Raw genomic sequence first — 21,142 nt, 5'->3', positions numbered from 1 at the left:
ATCCGGTAACTCTTCAAGGGGTTGCAATACCATACGTCTCCCACCACAGATTTTTGGGCATTATCATTGACCGCGATCTGTCATGGTCGAGGCATACAAACATGCTAAAGAAAAGACTCACTCTTTTTTGCCATGTGCTTCGCTTTGTGGCAGGCATTAAATGGGGCCCAACGGAGCGCTCCTTGCTTTGACTTTACTATACCCCCTATCGGAAAAACCAGCATGATTTATGCTGGCATTCATAATGGACATGGTCGCGAAAGTACCGGGCATGCCGGGAAGAAAGACTTTCATACTGGAACGTGCTGGCAATGCCGGACATTTGTTGGGAAGCTAACTGGGCATGTCGGACACGATGGTGGCCATGTCACAGCATTTGATGTTGGGAGCAGAAAATGTTGGGAGGTTAGGTGGGCACAGAACAAACGATACTGGGCATGCGGGAACCCATAGCGGTGATGTGTCGTGTTAAATTCCGACTGGCAGGTAAGCCGGCACACACTGAGCCAGGGCAGCTAGCGATCGTGTAATTGGCAACGCCATTAAATCTGAAGATGCTGCGCACGAGCTGGATATCTGCATAGCACGCAAGCGTTGACCGCATACGAGGAATTGCGGTCTTTATGCTACCACTTCGACGCTGACTTCTACACTCTCTCTACTTGCGGCTGACGAAAAAATAATTTCGAACGACGGCTCGTCTTTATAACGTAGGGACTGCAGCTAAGAAACTGTGGAATGCACTAAACATCCCAATAGATGCACCGCAGACCCCTTCCCTCCCCCCAAAAAAGAGAGAGAGAAGACGGAGACAGCAGCAGGGCAAACTAAATAGTGGACAGAATTCGACCGCGTGAATGCGCGCTGCGGATCTATCAAGACACTGTTTCCTCAAGCACTAATTCTGAACCGCCATTCAAGCATAAAAATATCGTTCCATCGTTAGCTTTTCCGCGCGATATTAGTAGCTGCTGGCAATTCTGTGCCCTCCAAAGCGGTAGAATACCAGCAAAAGTTCGTGCAAACTTTTCCTGTGCCCGTCGTGAAGAAATACCAGTCGTTTCGCAAAACACCGAAACTGAAACTCAGCATCGCATTTTTGCCCGGCAGGGGGCTAGGCCAGCCAGAGGCCTTCTTCACCTTCGTCACTATACCGTCGATGTTATTTTCCCGTCTATTATGGCGTGCGCCGCGGTTTGCCCATGTGTAACGAGGACGGGTTTTCAGTGTTTTGTGCAGTACCGTCCTGCATTGTAGTGTGACTCGTGCACGTATGTAACCACAGAAGAGTGTAGGTTCGCGTACCGCTGTAAACGCACCGTACTTGTCAAACAGGGTCAGTGGCAGCCGACGAAGTTTCTTCCAATCAGTGTCCCTTTTGTTCTAGGACGTCGCAAAGAAGTCGGTGCACAGTCTCAGTTTTGAAATCGTAGTGCATGGACGTTGTTACTGTGCTTCTTATGTGATAGAATGTGCTCATTGTGTAGCAGGTCTTGTGCCGATGTCTGCGCCAATGGTGCGGTGCCGGTGACTTCGTCACGAACGGAGTTTTCAAGGTAAGAATATTCTCTATAGACTCGGACGCAGCTTTCTGTGAAGTTGCCTCTGAAGGAGTGACTATGCAGCGGAAGCTACGAGCTCTCACCGCCGGCTCACAAGCTTGCGTCGTTGGTTCGTGAGCGCGTGCGTGCAGCGCGCTTGTGAGAGCCGACGTTTCGCGTTCGTATTTTCTGCTCAGCCACAGAAAGCTGTCGCCGATTATAATATATGCTACGTACATGTTGCGAATCCGTTGAACGGAAAATTTAGTGCGCCTATTTAGCACAATGTGAAATTTCTCAGTTGGTGCAAAAGTAAGAGAGTACTTGCAGGCCAGCTTTCAAATGTTGCGATTGTGCAACTCAGTCCTTATCATTAGCTGAAAAGATGCATTACCATTCGGAGCATGTCCATCCAGTTCGCCTGTGTGGTTCTTTTCACCAAGAGAATGCCATAAAATACAGGAACGGGCTTCTATTTACAGGCTTTTAGTATGGGGAGAAGCTTCAGCGCAAGTCTGTCTACCATTTGCTAATCACTGTTAAAAATTTAACACTCGTTTGTTAAGCTTTTTGTGTTTCTGCGTCTTTTTGCTCCTGTAAATTTTCATCATGGTTGGAATATAAAGGGCGTCATGTCTGTTGCATGCTACAATGCGTAATTAATGCCTGCTGAATCCTTTCACACATACTCGCATTTTGTATGTGCTGCCTTTATTATTCCGGGGTTTACTTGGTGCTTTAACAGGTTTTGGCAGTTGCCATGATAACAGAAGTACTTGTGTTGACAGACTGCAATTTTAGGGGAGCTGATTGCGTTAAATATTCTAGTTTTCTCTTTTTCTCTATTCATAACTGACGGGAATCAATGTTGTGGCACATTCTTTCATTTCTTATATCACTATGCTCTCTAATAACGAGTTTTCGCAGGTGGATGTCTGCATGTGGCTCGTCTGCATCCAATTTGGAGCCTACAACACGGATCTTGCCTCCTCGTTAAACTAAACTTTGTGGGTTGTACGGAATGAAAAGGAGCGTGTGAATTCCGACATAGTGTTATTTTATGGCTTGTTTCAGGACAGCATTTAAATTAGCTTTTGGATCTCAGTACACATTGGATAATCATGCTGGTTTAAACGAATTGCATTTCAGCCATTACAGTATGTGAAAAATGTTGAACCCTTTCTAGGATTTGGGGATTCGCGTTCCTTTTGCTTCAAGTGCCGGCAAACGAATATGATACATCTACATAACATATTTTACATGCTCATTACTACCTAACAAGAAAACAAACCACTCAGAATGTTTTTCTTTTTTGGTAATGGTCCCCCTGGTGTTCTGTGTGTATTTTCAAGCATCGGTATTTACTTAGTTATTTATATATTGATACTCAAAGGCCCCATTACAGGGTACTATTACATGAGGAGTGGACATGAAGTACGGCAATAAGGGTTACAGGTGTTCAGTTTGATGTGGCCCTCACTGGTGGGAAAATAAATTTGGAAACATTGTTGACCTTTCCAGCCTTTTCCATCAGTAAACTGCCTCGAAGCAATCTTCAAATATATTACAAGTGTTCTTATAGGTAGATAAAACATAGGCACCGCATTTTAGGTTTTTTAAAAAACGAAGTCATTGGTGCAAATGTGTTCACCATTCTTCTACAAAGCGTGGGGTCAAAATGGCTTTAAAATGATGTCATTGGATTTCCAGAACCATTCTGAATGCACTTTTACCGTTTGTATGCATACCAGGCTAAGCTGGTGTCAAGGGGACTGCTTCACTCTTTCCTGCGGCCTCTACAATCACCGCAGAAGCAATGGGAGTATTTCTCCAGAAGTTACTCCGTCTGCTGTTGCTAGAGGCGGGAAGACCCGACCGCTTGCTCCCTGCCTGCATCTGCGGTGGTGGGTGGCATTCACCTGGTTCGCGCTGTCGGCCGCTAATTCATGGTGAGTGCAGCACCGAAATTAAAAAAAACAAAGAATGCTGAGCGTGCACGTCTTCAGTGCAGCCCACATGCGCACAGATTTATCACAAAATGTGCTTGGTGAAGATATTTAAAAGCAGGAATCACTCTCTCATTCCTCATCCAGAAGGAAGTACTCTGATGATTTTCTTGCATGTCTCGTGGTCCATGATTAAATGATGCTTAATGCTAAGGGGAAGAGAAGGAAAACTCAGATAGTGAAAATTTTGAGCTCACCTCATAAAAATGTACCATCGGGGGCAAAAGTGTCCGCTACGTGCGAGTGGTAAATCCTGTACCGCCATTATTGGCTGCTGGCTTGAGACGATACATGTAGAGTGTAGTCAGACTCACATACACTAACATTTGACTGTCAAATAAATATTGCGGTACAATGAATATAATACTTAATTACACTGATATCACTTTTCACATGTCCTGAATTATTTTGCCCCCCATATACTTCCAAACCTCCTTAAACGAGAGACCTGTATCGATACCTCGAAGGAATACTAATGACTAATGTGTTAGCAAGTATCAGGAAAAATTGTAATGTTGGTGTCATTGCTGCCGCCGAACTGCTAGATGTTTGAGGACATGAGTTTTCCCAATGAGCAGTTTTCGGGTTGAGCACAAGTTTGCTTGTAGGCATTCTTGTCTGCCTAACGTCACCAGAAAGCAACAGTACAAGTTGTGTGTGCTGGCACAGATAGTGATGCGTACTGAGTATTGCAATTTCAGAAATTATGTCCGATGAATTGTTTTAGCTATAATAAAGAGCACCCTATTTTGCTGTCGAGGTATACATTTAACTTGCAGCATACCCTGAAGAAGCTACTAATAAAATATTTCATTTAAACATTTTTATAAAAGAAGGGCTGAGATTATGGCCAGCCATTCGTGCGGTTGAATGTTCACTGCCCTCTATTTTTTTTTAAATTCAGGAACTTATTAACATTTCAGCATCACAAACCTTAATTTCAGCTCCTTACATCTTAAGCTAAGCCAGCTAACATAAAACATTGCAGTGTGCTTTAATTTACCTATGCTAGGTTGAGAAGAATAAGCTTTTTGGGTGTATCTTCGTTTCCTTAATGATATGAGGAAAGTTCATATTCTTGGGAGGTTTATGAAAAGCGATGAGGAGGCTGTACAAATGCAAGAGAATACACTGTGTCACACTGGCTGTCATTGCCTCTGAGATAAGTCTGTTTGCTAGTGAAGGCTGATTTATTCAAAGCGCAGTTCCGAACTTTGAATTGCTGGCAGTTATTTTCAACAACTAATTTATGCATTGTCATCTGGCAGAATGGACGGTTGTGAGACACTGGCAAACTTCAAAATGCCTTTCCAAGAGGAGCAGATCTATGCCTCTTGGACGTTACGTGTGTGCAACGTGCTGTCATCGCACTGCACTCCTGTGGCTAGTGTTGGGGTTTTTCAGTGCCCATTCCATTTACGAATTATATGATGCACTTTGCTGGGGTGCAGCATGAATTCTTGCTAATGCCACTGTCGTGCAAAGCTAAAGAAGCTGTGCTTGAAATTTCAGGAGCTATATTAATGCTGCAGAATTCTTTACACTTTGAAAATTGCCATGCTAATGCTCCACATGGCACATCAATCTGCACTCTGATGCAGACCTGCCAGAAGACGAACTACAAAGGCTGAGAGTCTTGACTTTTTGTGAAATGTAAAGGGTAGAACGGTTGACATTTGTGCTTGAAGAATACATGCTATCATGCACAGTCGGACTGTAGGCAAGCATGCACAAACATTAATTTGTTTCAGATTTCTCACATGGCAAAACAAAGGAAAGGGGTCTGATTCACAGTATTTGCATACAGTGCAAAGGATGAAACATAAGGGCCTGATGGTTACCAATGACGTGGACGAAACCGGGAGCGAACGCGCCTTCTCCTCCCGCGTGAATGGCGGATGCAACGGTGGAGCAGTGGCGACCCCACCGTGATGTGGCAAGAGGCAGAAACAGACCCTTTTGCAAGGGCCGTAAGAAATAGAGCACACGTTCCCCTCGAGACTGGCCATGGTGAGACATGCATGCAGCTTGCACCTTATAAAAGGTTAAAGGCAGTCTGCAGGCTACCTGGCATAGCGAGAATGGTCAGTGTGTTGAATGTTGTGATGAAAAGCAAAAAAAGCTGCAATTTTTGTATGGGCCAACCCAAGAGGAAAACCTCATGTGCTGGATGTACTTCAGCTTTTGTATATATTATTCTAAGCAGTGCTGGAAGATGTGGTCAGAATGAAGACGCACACGCTGTTGAATTGGCAACTAAATTTTATTCATGAAGGATTTCTATATATCCAATGCAGATAAAACAGTCAACAATCAGTCCTGTCACGTTCCATCGTTACCCTCATCTTCCCTCTTCCAAAAATGCCTCTTCTGCTAGTAGTGATGGGGAGGTGCTACTTATGCATGTGTCTTTATAATCAAGCATTGTTTTACGCTCAGTAATTTTCTGTGCTTTTTCATCTCGGTTTCAGTCAACTATCACTGTATTGCATATAATCTGATTATAAAGACACATGCATGAGCAGTGCATTGCTATCGCTTCTAGTGAAACAAAGGGTATTTCTGGAAGGGGAAAGATGAGAATAATGATGGAGCATGTGACGAGACTGATTGTTGGCTCTTTTTTCTGCACTGTGCATATTGTAATGCTCAATGAATAAAGTTCTTCTGTTAATTCAGCGCAATGTGTGTAGTGTTTCTCATCCTTCTGTCTGTCTCTTCGAGCGCTGTTTGGGAAAATGCTGAACCAACCGCCCCAAAACCATCTTGTATGTGGTATAGTGTCTATAGTTTTTTTTTTATTTGCTTTGAATGCTTCTCATTCTTATGATGATGTTCTCATCTCATTTTTTTACTGCAGAGAGCAAGAATATCACTGCCTGCTTGTTGCACAGCTGTGCCGTGTCATGGGGTCTGACTGCTTTACCTGCGCATCCAGGTGTGGCCTCACTAATACCATAACTGTTTCATTTCAGCCAGTAAAACTTTCTCGTGTCATTCAAAGAGCACCTAAAGTTTTTAATGAGACTTTGGGTTGTTGGTACAGTTGGAGGAGAAAAGACCTGTGGTGCATGATCATTTATGTATTCTTGTGTTAGTAGAGCAGCTGCCTTTCCTTATCTCTTCACTGTGATGTATTCACAGAAAAGTATGCTGAAGACTCCATACATCATTCTGTGGGAAAGGTGCTGCCTATAACACAACTGATAAGTGGGCTCACATAAGTATCATGATGTATGTAGTGGATTAGATGAGATATCTGGGTGCACAACACAAAAATAGTAATTTCAGCAGACACCGGTTGATGAGACGTCAGTGCATGTTTTTTGTGCAGCTGACATGTGACAAGACTGAATAACTTTGTGATGGTGTGTTTTAGTTTTTAAACGTGAAATTGGGTCATTCCAAGTCATCTGATACAGATTTTGTTTGAGCATCTTCGATTTCCTTTAAAAAATGCATATAGTTTATTCTATTACTATAAGAATCATTATCCCAGCTTGTTTTTGCCAAAAATAATTGTGCTGTGGCCCCATCTTAAAGGGGCACTAAAGGGAAGTACTAAGTCAGGCTAGACTGGTAAGGTAGGATCACATGAAAGCACTTATGTCATTTTAACCAGAAAACAACACTTATAGATATACGTGTAAGAAAAGCGAGAAACACGTGGTAACGCCCATTGTAGATTTGAGCCGAGATAGTGAGTGGCGTACTCGTGAGCTTTCTGGAGGAACGCTATATCGCCATATGGGGCCATTACCATCGAAATGCAAAGAAGGCAGCATGGCGAGCATAGCCAACAGTGCGAAGGGTCTCGTTAAAAGAGCGCAACAGCGATAACTGAAAGAAAGGTTAGCAGCAAACATCAGCGCTGCAGCTTGCGCTGGGCATTCTGTGCACTCTGACTGTGTGTAGCCATTGTACACAGCAAGATCAGAACTGCATTCATGGTGCGTATGCTTGCTATGCGGCTGGTGAAGCAGCTTTTTTCTCAATTCAACCATCGAATCAGCTACTTTGGGCTGGCAACGGGCATTATGAAATTGCAGTGTTTTTTATTTTTAGTATGCATTCGCACAGACGTGCACTCATGCACATAATAAACATGTGAAGCACTATGCAGGTGCATGGTGTTATGTTTTCTGCACAGTGGAAAGGAAAATGTGCCAAAGATATCTGAAGTACCACATGCATGCACTATCACTTTTCATTTGGCTGAATAAAGAACGCATAACTATCAATTTTTTTAGACTAGACATTATGCTTTCAGTTACAAAAATTTGAAATTAATTTGTTTCATATTTCTTTACTTTTAAACTGAAAAAGTGGAAAGCTGTCCGTTTTCGAAATTATTTACCAAATTTTATGGTCTCACAGAAGTTGTATGAATGGCAAAGCAGCCTATAAAACGTTTCAGCGATGAGAAAACCTAAGCCGTGCCAGAAAAAATTCTAAATTGGAGAAAAGTCGCTTTCTGCGGCATATTCAGCTGTCAGTTGCATAGTCATGTGGTCCTGGTAAGCATAAGAAAGGTAGTAAACTGCACAATAACCACTGTATCGGGGTCTTCGATTTGGAGAAGGCCTATGATACCGCGTGGAAGTTCGGCATCCTCCATGACCTAGCAGAGCTAGGGATCCGCGGCAGGATGCTAAACTGCTTGAACGACTTCCTGACTAACCGCACATTCAGAGTCCATCTAGGAGCAACTCAATCAATGACATTCACCCAAGAGAATGGCGTACCCCAGGGATGCATTTTAAGTACAACACTCTTTATAGTAAAAATGAATTCTTTGGCCAAAGTAATACCTAAGTCCATAATGTATTCAGTTTATGTAGATGACATACAAACAGCATACACTTCTTCCAACATACTGTCCTGCGAGAGACAAATACAAATCACACTAAATAAACTGGCTGCTTGGGCAGAGAAAAATGGATTCAAGTTCTCCCCTCAAAAAACAGTAGCTGTTTTGTTCTCATTACGACGAGGCCTACAGGTCGATCCCAATCTGTGCTTGAATCAAACTACACTGCAGTCAAAGAGGAACATAAATTTTTAGGCGTCACTTTTGACAAGAAACTTACATTTCTACCACACATTAACAACCTGAAAAAGAAAGCATCCCAAGCCCTCAATGTATTAAAGGTACTCTCGCGAAAACGGTGGGGGTCGGATAGAGCATGCCTATTACAAATATATCGCTCTTTAGTGCGCTCCAAGCTGGACTACGGGTGCATAGTATATGGTTCGGCAAGAGCATCCTACTTGAAACGACTGGACCCTGTTCATAATCTTGGCCTGCGCCTATCAACTGGAGCATGTAGAACATCCCCGGTAAATAGCCTTTATGTTGAAGCTAATGAGCCCACACTAGAGGATAGAAGAGTCACACTAACATGCACGTACATCCTAAAAACCCGTTCTCTCCCTAAACATCTCTGCTATCCCATTGTTACCAAGTGCCCATCTAGGAGATTATTCAATAATAAACCACATTTTATCAGGCCACTAATAATGTGCTTTGAAGATAAATGTGAAGATTTAGCAGTGCTGGACGCCCTACCGAATATTGCACAAAGACATGAATATCTACCAGCATGGTAAAGCCTTCCTTCGGTGTGTGACTTCACACTGACACACGTAAACAAAGAGAAAATGCCACACGAGCACATACTACAAGAGTTCTTTGCACTACAAGAAAAATATGACACACTGAATTTTACACTGATGGCTCAAAAACAGAAAGTCATGTCGGAAGTGCAGTAATTCAAGGAACAAATGAAAAAATGATACGATTGCCACAGTATGCATCGGTATTTACTGCGGAGAGTTATGCCATCTTTGTAGCTGTAGAACAAATAGTAAAACAAAACAAAAAATAGCATCATTTACACTGATTCACTGAGTATGCTAAAAGCGCTGCATTCTACAAATGCTGCTGAACCCATAGTAGGAAAAATCATACATAACATAGTTAAAATTACAAAGCAAAAACATAACATTATATTCTGCTGGGTCCCTAGTCATGTTGGAATTTTAGGTAATGAGAGAGCAGATGCTTGCACAGCACAAGCTAGAATTGGCCATATAAAACAAGTTAATATACCACAGAGGGATTTTTCTAAATTACTGCACAGTAAACTCAGGAATAAGTGGCAGATTGCATGGGACGAACAGACAAACAACAAACTACATTCTATAAAACCTGTTTTGGGAGAATGAAGATCATGTACACATCAGGAGCATTTCATAGAAGTTATTTTGTGTCGACTACGCATTGGACACACACACCTTACTCACAACTTCTTACTGACAAAAAAAGACAAACCTTTCTGCAAAATGTGTGGCGATGAACTCATGGTAAACCACATTTTAATTGTATGCAAAAAACGAACAACTGAGGAAAAAATATTTCACAACATTGTACAATGAATACATCCCACTACACCCCATGTTACTTTTAGGAGATCAAGCACTGGGTGATTTTTCAAGCATTTTTAAATTTCTCAGAGACGCCAATGTTTTATACAAGCTTTAGATATAAAAAGCGTAACCTTTAACAAAAGCTCTAACCGTGTGTTTGGCGCATCATAGCCTCAGTTGCTTTTGCGCCATTAAAATCAATATAACTAACTGCACAATAACATTCAGTTGCATTTATTATCACAAGTTTATTTCGAGTAATTTTTGTTCTAAAAAAGCATCATTTTGCAAGTTCAGCATCAATGCCCTACTGTGGTATTGCTCCCTGCCTGCTCCTCAGTACAGTGCATGCTGGAGCCACCTGCAAGTGTAGGTTTAAGCAGTGCTGCAGGTGGTGTGCTGGGCGTGAATGCTTTCAGCTTCTGGAGTACAGAAGTCTACTCAAGGGCACGGTTACAAAAAATAAAAATTTAATGGCCACATAGCAAAAGCATCAAGTCAACCCTCGTGGTAACTGGAGATGCGGACCAAAGACCACTGCAGCCACGCTCCTCATTGCGCGGATGCAAGAAGCGCTATGAAATGATGGCTGTCTTCTGCTTCCTTGAAGTCATTCAAGAAAAACAAATTGAACTCACTAAGTGGTTTAAAAGAGCACCTTGGAAAGAACAGTAGTGTTTCATAACGTCGTCTTCATGTGCAGGCTCTTTCACACTTAAGGGAAAACTGGGAGTGGATGGCTGCCGTGCTTCGCAAAGCACAGCTGCCGACAGCTGGGGAGAATTGATGGCAAAGGTACATGAACAATAAATATGCACCCATTCTAGCCGGCTCTTGGCAGCAGCGGTTGTCAAAGCGAGGTGATGTCGCACTCCCAGTTTCTCTCTACATGTGAAACAGCCAGTGGTACTTCAACTGTGCATGCTAGAATTACATCGTAATCAGTGACCCAATTGTTTCAAGTGTTGAAACATGGATAAACACGCCACCAGGCTTTTCAACCCACAAACATAGGAACATCCATTTGGAGCACCTTGCAGCACTGCTTAGGTATGGTTTGCAACCGGCTCTAGTGAGCACTGCAGTAAAGAGCAGGCACAGAGCAACATTGAGGTTTGGCATCGGTGCTCAGCTTTCAACAGTTTTCTTGCATAATACAAAAATTACTTCAATCACTCTCCAGAATAAATTGCATTCAATGGTAATTTGCAGCTTACTACCTTTCATATTTTTACTAGTATCACCTCACAATGAATTCACAGCAGAATATGGTACAAAAAGTTGCTTTACTGAAATTAAGAAATTTTTTTTCTGACTCTGCTTACGGTTTCTATTCGCTGAAACATTTTTTTGGCTTCTTTGTCTGCCAGGCAACTTAGAAAGTAGTTGTAATGATTACTGTGAGAACATAAAATTACATCAAAAATTGAAAAATTGCAGTTTTTTGACCTTTTTTGAGTTTATTATTTGTTTATTGTTACACGAGTTTCGAACTTGAGACGGCGCCTTTGGCATGGAATTTTTTTTCGTAAAAAACAAGCTGGCATAAGATTTGCCTGAGTAATGTAATAAACTGTGATGGTTTTGAGGAATTCGAAGATGGTTGAACGCTTAAGTCTGTCAATTGGCAAGCAATGACATAAATGTGCATCTGCACCTTAAGTAATCACAACCTTAACTAAAATGCAAGGGGAGTGACAGAATTAAAAACATTTAAATTGACCTTTAATAAGTATATGGGTGGAGGAGGGTGCTGAAGAAAACACTAGCTCGACATATTTTTCCACCACTTTTTTGGGGGCTAAGAGAAGATTTGTGTACTATTTTTGGTAGTGCCACATACTTGATCTAGTTATGTGTTCAGCCTCTTTCACATTGTCGTGAACTTTCTACCACTAATCTAAACCCCTGAGACACTCGTCTTGTGGAATTTCCAAAGTGGTGCATAGTGAATGTGAAAAAATGATGAGATTTCCAAGCCTGTGGTTGTGCAAGATTGACGTTTTGATTTTTGGTCGAGTGTAACAACTTTCGTGAAATTTTTATATAGTTGGGTAAAATTCAAAAAACAAAACGGCAGATTCCCTCAAATGATTGCACCCAGACAATGGCGAGGACTTACTCTCAAAATGTGGTTAATCCCCTTAGTCCTGCTAGGGTGGCGTCGTAGGGGGAGCCAGACGAAAGCAAATTAACCATGGCATAAGAAAAATCGTTCGACGTCATCGGCTGGAGGGCCTCCTTTGAATCGTATCTGCTGCTTCTTTCTTGATATGTATCAGACTATACCAACATTCACAAAAGAGCTAGCAATTGCCTTATGTTGATGTCCAGATTTTAACAATGGTGAGATATGTAAATGATCTTTTTACTGGTTTTATGGTTTGTTAAATTAAATGATGCCAACTTCGCTTGATTGTTCCTGAAGCCTTTCAGTATTTATTCACGTTCACTGTGCCTTGGAAGCGCCGCAAGGAAAGTGTCTGAAATGTTTAGATGCAACACAGTTCTTTAAAGGTGTAGTAAAGAGGATTCTGAGCTCGTATTTTTACCATGAAAACTCTGTCTACATGCTCCGAGCATTCTTGGAAGCCTCGAATTATTGTCTTGTGCAGCCGATTTTTCTGTTAAATTGGATTAGATGTCCTAGCTCCCACCATTTTTTTAACTGACCTCTGAGAGTAGGAGTCAAGTAGTGCGGGGAGTGCCGTGAGCCAGTCATGTGGCGGATCTTGCCTTTGCTTTGCTTTCAGGTTTCTACGAATAGCTTTAGTTGCAGACAGCATAGCTGCCAATTAGGCCCACAGAAATAAAAATCTCCGTGGACTGTTTGTTTTCACAAATCATTCCACGTATTACTACATATCACACCACCGATGGCAAGTGGCAAGCTGCCATGTTACTGACTGTAAGGCTCTCCTCATATTGGTTGACTCCTACTCTTGGTCAATTAAAGAAACAAAAGGTGGGAAACGGGACGTTTCATCCGATGTAATATGGAAATCGGCACCACAGGACAATTCAAAGTTTCTAAGAAAGCTTGCACCGTGTAGATCGAGTTCCTATCAAAAAAAGGTGAGCTCAGAATCCTCTTTAGTGCTCCTTTAAACAGGACCATATGTTGAGGTCATATTTCTAGAATATTGAAAGAAGTCATGGCGATTTATTTTTCGCAGTCTTATCTAGTTAAACTACCGTATCGTAAGCTCATACCCTCTAACGGCAGAGCTGAGTAAAATACAAGTCGAGACAGAAAACAGTATTCTTCCTTTTGCCCCTTTTGCGAGCAATAGTAGAAACAGTGTAAAAGCAGTTTTACAGTGTGACCAACAGTGTGAAAAAAACTGAACAGAGAACTGGATCAAAGTGCATACTACAACCATAATTACGCAAATTCTCTCATAACTTAAATCATCGCCATCAGCCTATGCCCACTGCAGGGTAAAGGCCTCTCCTATATATCTCCTTTGCCAGCTGTGGCCACGGTATCCCAGAAAACTTCTTATTCTCATCTGCCCACCTAACTTTCTGGCATCCCCTGCTATTCTTGCCTTCCCTTAGAATCCACTTCATTAACATTAAGGAACAGCAGTTATCTTGATTTCACATTACAAGCCCTGCCCAAGCCCATTTCTTCCTCTTGATTTTGGTAGCATGTCAATAACCCACATTTGTTCCCTCACCGTTCTGCCTGCTTCAGGTCTCTTAAATGTTACACCCATCGTTTTTCTTTCCATAGCTCACTGCATTGTCCTAAACTTAAGCTGAACACTTTTCGTTACCCTCCATGTTTGTGCCCCTTAGGAGAGTATTGGCAAGATTCTAGAATACATGGTGGCAAAATATGTGAAGTTGATGTTTTCTGCTCCCTACAACATTTCAGAATTGTGCTTTTTTGTAGAAATCACTGTGCCAAAAAACAGGCTGTGGAAAAAACGCACGCAAACCAAAAGGCCACAACTGGACATGTGTTCACTGACATTACAAGTCAGACATGCAGATTCCTTTATCATACAAGTAAACAGAGACAAAGCTGATGCAGTCATCCCCACCTCTGCATATATGAAGCATTGTCCACACTTCCCACGTTACTGGTCCAGATGAAAGATTAAAATCTTAGTGCTATGGAACAAAGGCTTAAGCTGTTTTTTTTACTTTCATCCTTTTCCCTCTGCTGTCCACACGTGGCACAACGCGGTAACAGGTGTGAGCTTGCTGGCTTCATCATAAAGAGACCGAAAATGCTAAAGGCCAAAGCTAGAGGCAGTCTGACAGTGGCAAGGCCTCATGGGCACTGACTTCAAACATGAGACTACCATACCCCTCTTTACCTCCTTTGAATATGCTGCCACGAAGCTCAAAACAAGTTTGCTTTTTGTTTGACCTTGGGTGATACACCCAGCAAATGTGTTTTGGTGTCACCTGCATACATGCACCTTTTGTCAAAAATTTTGAGTCCAAGAAGTTTGCTTCTAGGCCATGGTGTGTGTCTTGCTACCTATCACCAGGCCTTCTGGACCTCATGAAGGTAAGAGGAGCTCTCATCACACCACTGTAATCTAAGGCTTCCCAGGTTGTTACAAGGGCCTCGTTATGCAGCTTGGAAGCAAACTCTTTAGGCTGTAATTTTTGACAAAGGCCGTACATCAAGGAACTACAGAATCCCTTCATGTGGTGCTTCAGCACTCAAATCTAATCCCCAGCCTTGCTCATTTTAACCTGCAGCATTGCAACTATGGCTCTAGGCTAGCTGGCAGAACTTACAAACACGAAGTGTCTGTACCTAACCACCTGCAAGGCGAAGCCTTTAAAACTGCGCTCAATGTTTTCGTCTACACAAGCAAGGGAAATATCACTCGCGATAGGAACCACTCTTGAACACATGCAAGCTCCTTTTTTCTTTTTCTTCGTGCAAAAGCTCGTCTGTCCACAACTGTGGTATTTTTGTTGATGCAGTCTCCAAGGTTTTGCAATTTCACCTTGATTCATTGTTTGTAAGGAAACAGAAGGGCCTTTATGTGTGGAAGAAAAGTTTGGGCAGGCTCAGGTGTGGCTCCTATCCTGAGTAATATTTTCTTTGTGTGTGTGGACTAAAACATTTAGCGCAGTTTGCAAGGCCTTGCCTTACAAGTGTTTAGTTACAACTACTTCATGTTTGTAAGGCCTTCAAAAAGGAAAGCATGGGATTGGAGTTTAGTGTTAAAGTGCCAGACGAAGAGACTGCAGTTCCTTTACGCTCTTATGGAGGGGAAAGCATGGCATGTTTGGTAGGCTTACTACCCAAGGACAAAAGTTCCTATCCTGAGTTTCTTGTTGACATATTCAAAGTTGGTGAAGAGTGATGTCTTGTACTTCAAGTCAATGCTCAGTAGATTTTGCCACCAGCATATGGTATTGCCATTCAGTCTAAAATATTAGCAATAGCCAGCTATTCACAAGATTTGGTTGTATATGTGTGTGCAGGTTTGATACAAGGCCAAGTGAAGACATCAGCTCAGGATAGGCCAGCAGGGCACAAGGTTGCTGTCATACTACCTTAATAAGCTATCTCATGGCCTTGGAAATGTGAGTCTGAGGTAAAAGTATGTGTGGTTTCTCACACCAAGGGAGATTGCATACCGCTTCAGTTTTGTCTCAGGGACAAGACAGGCTACCTGCCATTGTTGCCATAGGTGCTAATGTTGTGTGGTCAGTATTATATCAGTCAGACACCATGGTGTCAGCAGGAAGAAAATTTTTTATCTTGTTACGCTGGCATGCTCACAGGCTCACAGTGCACTGTCAGCGCACTGTGCCTCCTGTGAATGGTGCAGTTGAAAGGATGAAAGAAACATTTTGTTGCATAGGACTGAGATTTTTATTCTTTCATATTCCTTCACTGGGATCAGTTAATGTGGGAAGTGTCAGAAGCCTTTCATATCCGAAGAAATGGAGGTGATTGCATCAGGGGTCTCTCCATTCACTATTATAAGGAATCTGCATTTTTGGCGCGGCAGTAATGGCGAACGTGTGTCCTGTTGCGGCCTTTTTGGATTGCGCGCCTTCCTGCACTGCATATCTTGAGGCTGTAAATAAGTTTCTGTTGTGTATTAAACTGCGAGTCAGGACTGGGTTTACGTTCTCTCGGTGTTAATGCTTTTTGCACTGTTTTACATTGATATGAATTCTTACCAACTAGTCCATTTCGCCATCTTAACTGGTGTATACCTTTGCTCAAGCTAACGAGCTAATGGTTGAATGCATTTTATAGTGCGTAAGTAGAATACTTACATGGTAATTAAAGCAGAAATAAATGATTTCCTGATCAGATTTTTTATATTCTATGTACAGTACCAGAGCTATGCTTAGTTAGACTTAAGTATGCGCTGCAGCCAAAAGATTCTTAAAGCTAACCACGTATTTTCAGTTTGCTTTCCTGTTTATTGTTTGAATATTTACCTCTTTGCAGGGAAATTTTTTTTGTGACAAGTGTTCCATTTGAAAACTGACTTGAAATCATATTTTTGTATTTTGATCAAGTACGAATGGTTGGATGAAAAGGGTATCCATATTTTTGTGCTAGATACAAATAGTTATGAGTAGCAGCCTGCTTGCCTTTGGCTATGCTTATTTTGTTTATTAATCTTTCCTGTGTTTAATGTAATAATAAAAAGTATCCCAGCTGCTCCTGTGGAGGGAATTTAGGGGTAGCATAAACAAATCAATAAATAAAGGTTCGTAGGGCAACGGAGTGGATTCGAAGAGAAGGCAAGTGTAGCAGGGGGCGGCCGAAATTAAGAAGCTTGCAGGCATACGGTGGGTGCAGCTGGCAAAGGACAGGGTTAATTGGAGAGACATGGGGAGGCCTTTGCCCAGCAGTGGGTGTAGTCAGGCTGATGATGATGATGGCCTGTATTGATAAATTCCTGCATTCTAATTTGAAAGAACCTACTTTCACTGGAAAGAGGTTTTGAAGCCAGTGTCTAATAAAATGCAGGTACCACTACCAGTGGTCGTTTTCACAAGCAAAGTGGTGCTTCATGGCAGTTATTGTGGGCATATGCATGAAGGTACGCTGCACCACTATTCACTTCAAAACAGTGATCACAGAGTCTTTTTTGGTCTTGATGTCACAAATGGAAACTGGAAACTGAGTAGTGGGAAAAAATGTCCCATCTTTAAATTCAGTTGTCTATGAAATAAACGCGATTAACATAGACAGAAAGCGCCACAAAGTTCGTGACTCAGTTTTTGCATGGAACAAAATTAGACGCAGTTCGCAGTGCGTCCTTAATTAGTACATGCCCATCTTAACTGCGGAGGCTGTATGAGGGAATGACTTCTTGGTGTAGTTTACTGAATTGCAGCCAGGATTCATAACAGGGTAAGAATACTTTTGTACTGCTGCCATTCCTGTATGTGATCATCCTCATTCCTTTTTACAGACTTGGGCAAGACATCGATGACCTTTCCACACCATGCTGTCCCAGGAGCGTTGCTGTGCATCAGTGCACAAGTATTGTTGAGCAGCTCTATGTAAGCCAGCGGCTGTGCTGTACAAGCTATGCAGACAAATAAACCTCTGATGGTAGCAGGTTGTATTTCTCTGTTTGCAAACAGGCCAAGCAGAAAGCCATATTTTTCCTTTTACATCACCATAATTTATGCTCTGCAGGTTACAGTGCATCAGTTTATTGTTTATCATGCAGTGAATGTGCTCCTTAATCTTAGTTTAATGCATCATATAGAGTTTTGACAGCGTCTCTCATTATAATTATATCCGGCATCTGTAATATTTTACTGAGTCCCATTCCACATGCTGTTTCATCAAATTTCTGACGTCGAGCATGCCGAGCCACAGTATAAAGCAGTAGTACCATGCGTATGCCTGTCATGCTGCTACCCAGCCGGCTCGTTATGGCCATCACTCAATATTTTGTTTATGCCTGGCGTAATAGCTGCACCTGAGCAATGCACGGCATTATACATTGTACTATGCCAAGCACTCAGCAATGACCACCATAATACCTGGCACCTACCAGTACCTGGTACTATGCTGTCCACCCAACAGTGCCCGACACGTTACCCGGCACACACGAGCACCCGCCACTATGCTGGCAAGTCAACAGTGCATTGCCGGGCACCCACCAGTACCCAGCACTATGCTGGGCACCCACCATGATACCCAATACCCAGCATAAGGGTGGGCACCCACTACCCAACAGTAAGGTGGGCATCCGCCATTGCCCATCACCATAATCCACCATCATGTCGGGTGCCGGGTTCCAGCATGCCCAGTAGAGTGTATTTTTCCGATAGGGCCCTCTTTATTGGCTACATTCGTTACAGCCTTCCTGTACTGTCTAACATGAGTACTCATTTCCTGCTTGCGGACATTAGAGAGTGTCCAAGCACAGGCGCTCAAGATATGCCTCGGATTACCACGTTGTGCCTTGAACAAAGGCACGGTTGAAGAATCTTGTGCGTGCCCAATATCGGTCTACCTGTCACACGAACCACTTCGTGTATATTTACGTGCGCTTACACGGCAGCGCTGTCACCCGCTGACGAAGATTTTTGATGAGCGACCGGACAGCAGTTTTGCACGCGCACTGCGCTTCCATCGCTCCGAATTGCCATCAGACTATGCCCTGCCACATCATTCCTTGCAGCCCCCATGGGTAGTGGCTCAGCCTTCAGTCTGCCTGCATGTCCCTGGCATAATCAAGAAGTCTGCGATGCCGGTTAGCGGACTGAAGCAACTCGCACTTGCCTACATCTGGTCAGAATACCACAAATGTGTGCATGTCTACACTGATGGATCTGCGTCTCCAAATGCATCAACAGCAGCTTTCGCAATTCCTGCAGAACAGACGACCCGCAGATTCATTTTGGGACACAAGTCTACTTCAACCGCTGCAGAGCTTATGGGCCTTCGGGAATCGATTCGCCACATCTGCGGAGAACCGCCTCAGGAGTGGTGCATTTTCACCGACTGTAAACCTGCGCTACACATTTTAGGATGCTTCCTACGCCACACAGCCTACCAAGCTCTGGCTCTTGATATCATTAGTCTTGTATCATTTGCTCAGGGAAATGGCCACCGTATAGTGTTTCAGTGGATCCCCGGACACTGCGGACTCGATGGAAATGAGACCGCCGACGCTGAAGCAAGGAGCGCCTTCAGCAGTGGCCTGCGTACAGCTGTACCGTTCTCTATAGTGGACACAACTTGTCTCCTTTCGGAACCGATGAGGAGGGCGACGGCTAGGTACTGGGCCCTGCCAGACACCCGCCACATCCGCCTTAAACGGCTAGATCCGACGATGACCTTTTCAGTTCCTCGCGGAATACCTCGCCCTATTGCATGCGTTATCCGTAGACTACGTTTAAACGTGGCATTCACGCGCAAATACTTGCACTTAATAGGACAAGCGGACTCCCCGGAATGTACCACATGTGGCGTGCTAGACACTATAGAACATGTTTTAGTGGCGTGTCCAGCGTATGCACGTGAAAGACTCATACTCGCATCTGCTCTGAAGCCTATGGACACATCGCCCCTCTCTGAGGATTTGATCCTCGGCGCTTGGCCAGATAGTTTAAGAACTGTTAAGGCAACGCGAGCGCTCTCACGCTTTTTGAGCGAAACGGACCTTGTCTCGCGTTTGTGATGTCAGAAAGTGTGCCTTGTTTTTTTTATTTAAAGTAGTTTTTCATCTGCCTCAGTGCGTCCTTAATTAGTACATGCCCATCTTAACTGCGGAGGCTGTATGAGGGAATGACTTCTTGTGGTAGTTTACTGAATTGCAGCCCGAAGGATTCATAACGTGGCAAGAAATTAATACTTTTGTACTGCTGCCATTCCTGTAGGTGATCATCCTCATTCCTTTTTTACAGACTTGGGCAAGACATCGATGACCTTTCCACACCATGCTGTCCCAGGAGCGTTGCTGTGCATGAGTGCACAAGTATCATTGAGCAGCTCTATGTAAGCCAGTGGTTGTGCCGTACAAGCTCTGCATACAAATAAACCTGTGATGGTAGCAGGTTGTTTTTCTCTGTTTGCAAACAGGCCAATGAGACAGCCGTATTTTTCCTTTTACTTCACCATAATTTATGCTCTGCAGGTTGCAGTGCATCAGTTTTTTGTTTATCATGCAGTGAATGTGCTCCTTAATCTTAGTGTAATGCATCATATAGAGTTTAGACAGCGTGTCTCATTATAATTATATCCGGTATCTGTAATATTTTATTGAGTCCCATTCCACATGCTGTTTCATCAAATTTCTGACGTCGAGCATGCCGAGCCACAGTATAAAGCAGTAGTACCATGCGTACGCCAGTCATGCTGCTACCCAGCTTGCTCGTTATGGCCATCACTCAATATTCTGTTTTTGCCTGCCACAATAGCTTCACCTGAGCAATGCACGGCATTAAACATTGTACTATGCTAGGCACTCAGCAATGACCGCCATAATGCCTTGCACCTACCAGTACCTGGTACTATGCTGGCCACCCAACAGTGCCCGACATGTTACCCGGCACACACGAGCACCCGCCACTATGTTGGGCAGTCAACAGTGTATTACCCGGCACCCAGCAGTACCCACCACTATACTGGGCACCCACCATGATACCCACCACCCAGCGATATGGCGGGCACCCATTACCCAACAATATGTTGGGTACCCACCATTGCCATCACCATAATCCACCATCATGTCGGGTGCCGGGTTCCATCATGCCCAGTAGAGTGTATTTTTCCGATAGGGCTCCCATCATCATCGTCCCCCATCGTGACCTTCTTTTATCTCCTCTTCCCGTCCCCCAGAGCAGAGTAGCAGGCCAGATATTTATTTTTCAGGCCAACCTCTCTGCCTTTCCCATCAATAAACTCTCTCTCTCTCTCTCTAAGGTTGCTTGAATAACCTAGTAGCTGCGGTGAGGTGCTGCTTTTTTGGAGATGAATGCGCTCCTGGAGCGCTTTACACAAAGATGACGCATGCTGTACATTCTGCGCGCACATGCATTTGAGGGGGCTCGTCGCTCCTTCTGTACAACTTTGTCTGGGATTGAAGACGAGGATGCGGACCTAACAGCAGTTGCCGTGAACGCCTCTATCATAATCGGCATTATCGCTTCCCTAAAGCGTCTCATCCGCAGCAAAGGTCTCGGCCAGGATGA

General features: G+C 43.3%; 1 protein-coding gene and 1 long non-coding RNA gene across 5 annotated transcripts in view; one reads left to right on the top strand and one right to left on the bottom strand.

The window, feature by feature from the left end:
* LOC144125279 (uncharacterized) overlaps nucleotides 1-21,142 on the bottom strand; it is an 84,908-nt gene that overhangs the window by 13,418 nt on the left and 50,348 nt on the right. The gene's annotated exons all lie outside the window — the stretch shown is intronic.
* On the top strand, nucleotides 1,188-19,978 carry LOC144115902 (uncharacterized). Of its 4 annotated transcripts, none has more exons than XR_013311606.1 (5): nucleotides 1,188-1,336; nucleotides 1,488-1,556; nucleotides 3,293-3,490; nucleotides 6,408-6,485; nucleotides 17,401-19,978. It is a non-coding gene; the product is annotated as an uncharacterized LOC144115902 (long non-coding RNA). The 4 variants fall into 4 exon arrangements; XR_013311605.1 differs by adding an exon at nucleotides 15,440-15,541 and having other exon boundaries at nucleotides 1,188-1,556; XR_013311603.1 differs by having other exon boundaries at nucleotides 1,188-1,556.

This window comes from Amblyomma americanum, chromosome 1 (genome assembly GCF_052857255.1).
Source record: "Amblyomma americanum isolate KBUSLIRL-KWMA chromosome 1, ASM5285725v1, whole genome shotgun sequence".
Classification (NCBI taxonomy): Eukaryota; Metazoa; Arthropoda; class Arachnida; order Ixodida; family Ixodidae; genus Amblyomma; species Amblyomma americanum.
The sequence above is the reverse complement of the archived record's forward strand: the minus strand, read 5'-3'. Positions and strand labels throughout refer to the sequence as shown.